Source organism: Quercus robur, chromosome 4 (genome assembly GCF_932294415.1).
Source record: "Quercus robur chromosome 4, dhQueRobu3.1, whole genome shotgun sequence".
Taxonomy (NCBI): Eukaryota; Viridiplantae; Streptophyta; class Magnoliopsida; order Fagales; family Fagaceae; genus Quercus; species Quercus robur.
This window is the reverse complement of record NC_065537.1, coordinates 61,167,308-61,175,546: the sequence shown is the minus strand read 5'-3', so window position 1 is coordinate 61,175,546 and position 8,239 is coordinate 61,167,308. Positions and strand designations below refer to the sequence as shown.

The following is an 8,239-nucleotide window of genomic DNA, read 5'->3' as shown; positions in this document are numbered from 1 at the left end:
AAACTCAACAAAACCAAAACTTTAGCTAAAAAAGAAGAAACCCATTTTCCTTCACTGATTCCTGCATTGACCCAGCAGCCAAACAGAGCAAAATCAACAGTAACAAATGAAGAAAATCAAAATGAAACTCAGTAGGCCAACGGCGGCGCTCAAGCGTCGCGATCGACGCCGATCGCCAACGCTCGGCGTCGATCGCGTCGCTTGAGCGCCGCAATCGACGCTTCAGGCGATCGCGACGCTTGAGCGCCGCGATCGACGCTGGAGCGTCGCGATTCCAGCGTCGATCGCGACGCTGCTTGAGCGCCGCGATCAGCGTCGATCGCGACGCTGCTTGAGCGCCGCGATCAGCGTCGATCGCGACGCTGCTTGAGCGCCGCGATCAGCGTCGATCGCGACGCCGCTTGAGCGTCGCCGTTGAGCTTCATCGGCGACGGCTGAGCTCAACGGCGACGATGTTTGTGGTTTGTGTTTTTTTTTTTTTTTTTTTTTTTGCCGAAATGGCTCTGGGTTGAAATGTTTTGTGGCTCTGGGAAATGGGGTTTTAGGGTGTTTGGGTTACTATTGAATGGCCCCAGTTAAGGAAAAGAAAGAAAAAAAAAAGTTTGTCAAAAAATAAAACACGAAGGTCCTTAGGCCGCGTTTTTAGCTCAAATAAACGCGGCCTAAGGTCCCGTCTATGGCCACGTTTAAAAAACGTGGCCTAAGAACCTGTCTATGGCCACGTTTTTTAAACGTGGCCACAGTTAAGGAAAAGAAAAAAAAAAAGTTGCCAAAAAATAAAGTACGGAGGTCCTTAGGCCGCGTTTTTAGCTCAAATAAACGCGGCCTAAGAACCCGTCTATGGCCACGTTTAAAAAACGTGGCCTAAGAACCTGTCTATGGCCACGTTTTTTAAACGTGGCCACAGTTAAGGAAAAGAAAAAAAAAATTGCCAAAAAATAAAGTACGGAGGTCCTTAGGCCGCGTTTTTAGCTCAAATAAACGCGGCCTAAGAACCCGTCTATGGCCACGTTTAAAAAATGAATAAATCTTCTAAATGGAACTAAAACTAAAAATTATAAGAAGTTAATAAAAGTACATGAGATATGGTTGGAGTGTTGAGAGAATGAATGAAAAAAAGACAAATTGTGAAAAATTAGGATTTTAGGATCCAAATTTGGTTGATGTGTTGAAGGAGGGGGGCCAAGCTTTATTCTTGTGGGACCGGCTATTAAAAAATGGGGTGAAATATAAATTTACCAACTATTAGAGGGTTTCTAAAAAAATTTGGGGGGCCATAATGTACCTCTGCCCCTGTATGCATGGTGGCAGCTGTACTCTTTGGTCCCTAGGAGCACAACTTTGTAATCATCTGATTATAGTACAGAGGTCCGTGTTAGAGAAATTAGATACTTTTCTGAAGGACAAAAAGCAAAGAGACGGTCTAACCTCTCTAACCATTGCACCGATTCGATTCTTGTACACAACCCTACTATACCCATTTTCTCTTTTTTCATGAATTGGTTGTGAATTAGATTGTTTTGCATGCTGCACTGTGTCAGAAACAGTGATCTATTGCTATCAATGACCAAAACATGGATCTACGGGTCAATACGGCGTGTTAGTATCTTGTTCCTGTCACATGCTTGTGAGAGGCGTGCTTCATATGACTTGGATATCAGATAATTTTTCCAAGGACGTACACAACATAATAATAAATAATTCCCAGTGAACACCAGCTAAAAACAGCCAGATATGCACGTTTTCAAGTAATAGAACATGTAAAAATGTATCATAAGCTAATGATATTGTGTTGTACACACAAAAAAACGTAGGTTAGATCACATATCCCACATATGCTTTCCCCCTCTAGGAAATTTTTTAACTTATCAAAAAGTAAGAATTTTTTTTTTTTATCCGCTTGTCTCAGTTGCCTGTCAATATGTCGCTTCTGGGACTAAGTTTTGCATGTTAATAAATGAATATTAGGCATGGTCCTGCCCAAGATACATAAAAATGGTTTAAATCATCCAAAGATGGTGAAGACTTTTGAGATTTTGAAGAATGGTGTAGGTTACTTACACCCACACCAGACATATACACCACAAAGCTAGTGGTACCATTTATACTTTACATTTCTGTTCTTGTGTTTTTGTCCTAAGATGACCATTCATTACCTTACTCTTTTATGTTATCTCTGCTGCATAGTCTTAATTAGGTCAAGTCCTGTTCAATCTAGCTATTTAAGGTGATTAACTGGACCCACTTCAGCGTCAGAATTTCAAGTTTTTAATTCAACTCTCCAGTTCAAATTCAATAGGAATATTTAAGGTTCAATTAACCCAAAAAACATTAAATTTGGTCATCATTGATTTCTTCCTTTTTATAATCAGCTCACTTCTGACATTTCGGACCTAAATAAATTTATGATCATTCTGTGAACCATCGCCCAGACTACTCTTTGTCTTCATTTAAAACAAATGAGAAAAATATGATGAATTGAGTCTGACTAAAGTAATATTCAAGAGGCACAGTGAGAGAAAGGACGGTGAGAACAAAATGAAGAACATGATGTAACAAAAAATAATAGAGGCACATTGAAAAAAAAAATGAATAAAATTATTAGAAGGCAGATTTAGAGGCATGCTAATGAAGACGTGCAAGCAGAGATGAGAAAAATAAGAAACGAGTTAAATTGGATAGAGAAAAAGTAATTTTAGTCATATAGTTTACAAAATATCTTAGGACATACATTAGTAAACTATTTTATGAAACTTTTTATGAGAAAATAAAAAATTGACTAACTTTTTTTACAGTTTTTTCAATTTTCGATAAAAAGTTTCTCAAAATGGATGATTAATGTAATCGGACCCTATTGTTAATAACAATCTAATCATTTTATTTGATTTTATTTTAAAACATTATATTTAATCCATTACAAATTATACTTTCATTTAGTTTAACAATGTCGTGTGTCATGTGGGTGTACGTGTCAATATATATATATATATATATTAATTTGATGTTAATATTAAAAACAGTGTATCAGTATACATTGGTACCGAAATATTCCACTCTAGTAGTCAATTCGGAATGGAGTTCAAAATATTGGCCTCAATTCTAAAAATTGTTGATATTTGAATTCTATCAAATATTGATATCCCAATTCCAAAAATTTCTAATACTCCGGTCCCTACTCCCCCCCCCCCCCCCCCCCTCTTCTCAATCAAACACCTAGCTTCGTCCTTGTTTGAAAGTGAGAGAGCTTGTGGACAAAATAAATAATTGAAGGGCTCACTTTCATCTATGGAATAGCTTGCTTATACAAGCAAATAGGAAACTGATTGGTAAAGAAAATTTGTAAATCAATTTAATTTTGGTCCTCCCAAACACTTCTGAATATGGTTTTTGGTAGTATCTTATGTGGAATGGAACAATAGTACGAAACCAAATTCAAACAAACTACTCTTTCATAGTAGGTGGGACTTCAACATTTACGAGTTTCACATGCTATGAAAGGAGAGTCTTTCAAGGCCGCTCCATGAGATACCTCCTCTGTAGTCTGTAGAAGTCTCCATTATAAGCACGGTTGAAAACAACCTGTGTGGGTACTTGCATGTGTTAGAGTTCTAACTCAATTATCAACTACATATTAGTGAAGACCCTTGCTATGTAATATGGTTGAGTGTTCAATCCAACATAGAACTATGAAAGCAACGTAGTACGCTTGTTTACTTTTGTTTGACAATTCAGCATCAACTCTTCTAGATTTTTATTTTTTATTTTTTGAAAACTAGATAAAAATAAATAAATAAATAAATTTATGGACCACAACTTTTACTTTTGGTATAATTGTCACGGTACAGTACCTTATTAAGTTTAGGAACAAAAGTTTTTCATAACTTTCTTTTCTAATTGATAATCACACCATAAAGGAGATTGAGACAATGCCAATAATGAGTTATAAAACTCTTAACAATTTAACAAAGTTTGTTATCACATTAATCTCACTTCGGACCCATTAATATATGCCCATTCAACCAGTAGTGAACCCAGGATTTTAGTTTAGGGGATAAGATTACAATAAAGCTAGTCTAAAAAATATTAGTCAATATTTATAACAAAATAAGTAAATAATTGTAAACTAATGTAATTGTCAAACAAAATCTAATATAAATGTAAATCATAATATTTTGTCAATCTAAAAGTGTTAAGAGTATAGCAATACACGTACAAATTAGTATATAGGTTCACTTGATCAAAAAATATAGAATTGAACATTTTTTTTTCTACTCTTATGAGTATTTAAAATTTGGATTCATAACAAAAATCCAGAGTTTGGAATCATAAAAAAACCAAGATGGAAGAGAAAAAAAAAATAGAGATAGTTTTAGTGTCTTAAAGAGCATTAAGTAGTTTATTACTATTATTGTGTGTAAAATATGGGACTCACTAATTAAAATGGCATGAGACATAAACAAATTGCAATAATTCTAGAGTCACAAATAAAATTTACAAAATGTTTTTATAGTTGCTGCTAAGGAGACCAGATGTTAATAGGAAATTAAAATAATTATAGAAAAATCCTATGTTCACAATACTTTCATAACTCTTTCATAACAAATTCTAAGTAGTATGTTGTTATTGACTATTATTGGTGGCGAAAAAGTAATTTTATTATTGTGAGTTCAAATTAGAACTAATAACAATTTATCACATATAATTTTTTGTAAAAATATTATAAACATAACACTTCTCATAATTAAATGCTGGATCAAGATAAGAACCACTAAACTTTACCCACCTTTTCTTTAAAATATAAAAATTGTTGTGTCTTAAAAAAAAAAAAAAAAAAAAAAAAAAAAAAAAAAGGGGGGGGGGGGGGGGGGATAGGCATGACTTTTAGTGGGAAAAGTGAAAAGTCTGAAACAAAGTTTTGACTTTGTCAGGAGCTATTTGCTCCCTTTTGTATGGTGCTACTACTAACTTCATTCTTTTTTCTTTTTTTTTTAAATTTCCAATTGCACCTTCAGTTTTGGTTGATTTTACTCAAAATTGAAGAGTGATGCTTTTTTGTAATTATTTTATATTAGGAGGGGCAAGACATAGGTTGAGGCATACAGGAATAGTCTTTTTTAAGAAGTCAGAGAGGCCAGTTGCCTCCTCTCGCCCCCCTGGCTCCGCCATTGCATTCAACTATCAAGCATTGATCTTGGGCAACATATCCTAATTAGTTACAAGAGGTTATCAAGTCTTGTAAGTAGTGAGACACTTGGTAGAGAAAATTTACTATGAAGCAACACACGAAAAGTGGAACTAGGCATAATTGACAATGCCTTAAGTATAAATAGCAGTTCATTCACTACAAAAAAAAGGTTCTATGGCCGCGTTTTTAAAACGTGGCTATATGTCAAAAAAACGTGGCTATAGCCTATAGCCGCGTTTTTTTAGGCCACGCTTTCTAGTGTGGCCTAAAACCTGTGACTATAGGACTCACGGTCCTATGGCCACACTTTTTAACCGCGGCCCAAGACCAGGTCCTATAGCCGCGTTTAAAACGCGGCCTAAGGTTGTGGTCTTGGGCCGCATTTTAAACGCGGCCCAAGGTTTTAACCTTAGGCCACGTTTAAAACGCGGCTATATACCCTTAAATTTTTTAAAAAAAAAAAAACTTTGATTACCAAAAATTAATTTTCGGTAATCAAAAGTTTTTTTTTTAAATTAAAATTAAAATTTTTAAAATTAATACTTTCAAACTTTAAAATTTCAATTTTAAATAAATAAAGAAATTCAAAACAAAAATACAAACCCAGCAAATTCAAATTCAAACAAAAACCCAGAAAATTTCAAAATTAATCAACCACAACATGTTCTAAAATACAAGAAAACAGTACAAGAACACAAACAAAACATCTCCTTCAACGAAAAAGAGTCCATATGCTCAAACAAAAAATTAATCAAAACACTATCAAACAAAAGAAAATAATTTTCGGCCATGGGTCAAAGAAAAATAAAGCAAAGAGAGATAATTTTACTAAGAATTCCTGACCCAAAAAAAAAAACTTGTCTAATTCTATTGATGCGGCGGAAAGGAAAAAGATAGGGCAAGAGATACTAACCAGAGAAATAGATCAGCACCAAAGAAATTCATTCTTTCGAAAACCAAATAAACCCCAGAAATCATTTTCTTTCTATTCATTCTATTTCCCCAGTAAACAAACAGAACACAAGAAACTCAACAAAACCAAAACTTTAGCTAAAAAAGAAGAAACCCATTTTCCTTCACTGATTCCTGCATTGACCCAGCAGCCAAACAGAGCAAAATCAACAGTAACAAATGAAGAAAATCAAAATGAAACTCAGTAGGCCAACGGCGGCGCTCAAGCGTCGCGATCGACGCCGATCGCCAACGCTCGGCGTCGATCGCGTCGCTTGAGCGCCGCAATCGACGCTTCAGGCGATCGCGACGCTTGAGCGCCGCGATCGACGCTGGAGCGTCGCGATTCCAGCGTCGATCGCGACGCTGCTTGAGCGCCGCGATCAGCGTCGATCGCGACGCTGCTTGAGCGCCGCGATCAGCGTCGATCGCGACGCTGCTTGAGCGCCGCGATCAGCGTCGATCGCGACGCCGCTTGAGCGTCGCCGTTGAGCTTCATCGGCGACGGCTGAGCTCAACGGCGACGATGTTTGTGGTTTGTGTTTTTTTTTTTTTTTTTTTTTTTGACCGAAATGGCTCTGGGTTGAAATGTTTTGTGGCTCTGGGAAATGGGGTTTTAGGGTGTTTGGGTTACTATTGAATGGCCCCAGTTAAGGAAAAGAAAGAAAAAAAAAAGTTTGTCAAAAAATAAAACACGAAGGTCCTTAGGCCGCGTTTTTAGCTCAAATAAACGCGGCCTAAGGTCCCGTCTATGGCCACGTTTAAAAAACGTGGCCTAAGAACCTGTCTATGGCCACGTTTTTTAAACGTGGCCACAGTTAAGGAAAAGAAAAAAAAAAAGTTGCCAAAAAATAAAGTACGGAGGTCCTTAGGCCGCGTTTTTAGCTCAAATAAACGCGGCCTAAGAACCCGTCTATGGCCACGTTTAAAAAACGTGGCCTAAGAACCTGTCTATGGCCACGTTTTTTAAACGTGGCCACAGTTAAGGAAAAGAAAAAAAAAATTGCCAAAAAATAAAGTACGGAGGTCCTTAGGCCGCGTTTTTAGCTCAAATAAACGCGGCCTAAGAACCCGTCTATGGCCACGTTTAAAAAACGTGGCCTAAGAACCTGTCTATGGCCACGTTTTTTAAACGTGGCCACAGTTAAGGAAAAGAAAAAAAAAATTGCCAAAAAATAAAGTACGGAGGTACTTAGGCCGCGTTTTTAGCTCAAATAAACGCGGCCTAAGAACCCGTCTATGGCCACGTTTAAAAAACGTGGCCTAAGAACCTGTCTATGGCCACGTTTTTTAAACGTGGCCACAGTTAAGGAAAAGAAAAAAAAAATTGCCAAAAAATAAAGTACGGAGGTACTTAGGCCGCGTTTTTAGCTCAAATAAACGCGGCCTAAGAACCCGTCTATGGCCACGTTTAAAAAACGTGGCCTAAGAACCTGTCTATGGCCACGTTTTTTAAACGTGGCCACAGTTAAGGAAAAGAAAAAAAAAAGTTGCCAAAAAATAAAGTACGGAGGTCCTTAAGTCGCGTTTTTAGCTCAAATAAACGCGGCCTAAGGTCCCGTCTATGGCCACGTTTAAAAAACGTGGCCTAAGAACCTGTCTATGGCCACGTTTTTTAAACGTGGCCACAGTTAAGGAAAAGAAAAAAAAAAGTTGCCAAAAAATAAAGTACGGAGGTCCTTAGGCCGCGTTTTTAGCTCAAATAAACGCGGCCTAAGGTCCCGTCTATGGCCACGTTTAAAAAACGTGGCCTAAGAACCTGTCTATGGCCACGTTTTTTAAACGTGGCCACAGTTAAGGAAAAGAAAAAAAAAAGTTGCCAAAAAATAAAGTACGGAGGTCCTTAGGCCGCGTTTTTAGCTCAAATAAACGCGGCCTAAGGTCCCGTCTATGGCCACGTTTAAAAAACGCGGCCTAAGAACTTGTGTATGGCCTCGTTTTTATGAAACGCGGCTTCAGTCCATCTTGGGCCGCGTTTTTTATAGCCACAGCTTAAAAAACGCGGCCCAAGACCCCCGCGTTTTGTAGTGATTCTACAAAGAAAAGGACCATGCACAATCCAAAATATACTGGAGATTATTTGTATTTAGTTCCTTAGGAAAT

The 8,239-nt window shown here is 37.3% G+C and overlaps 1 long non-coding RNA gene across 1 annotated transcript; it reads left to right on the top strand.

The window, feature by feature from the left end:
- The first annotated feature begins 509 nt into the window (after positions 1-509).
- On the top strand, positions 510-8,026 carry LOC126724511 (uncharacterized). The gene is made up of 3 exons (XR_007655011.1): positions 510-789; positions 6,837-7,000; positions 7,813-8,026. It is a non-coding gene; the product is annotated as an uncharacterized LOC126724511 (long non-coding RNA).
- The last annotated feature ends 213 nt before the right edge of the window (positions 8,027-8,239 follow it).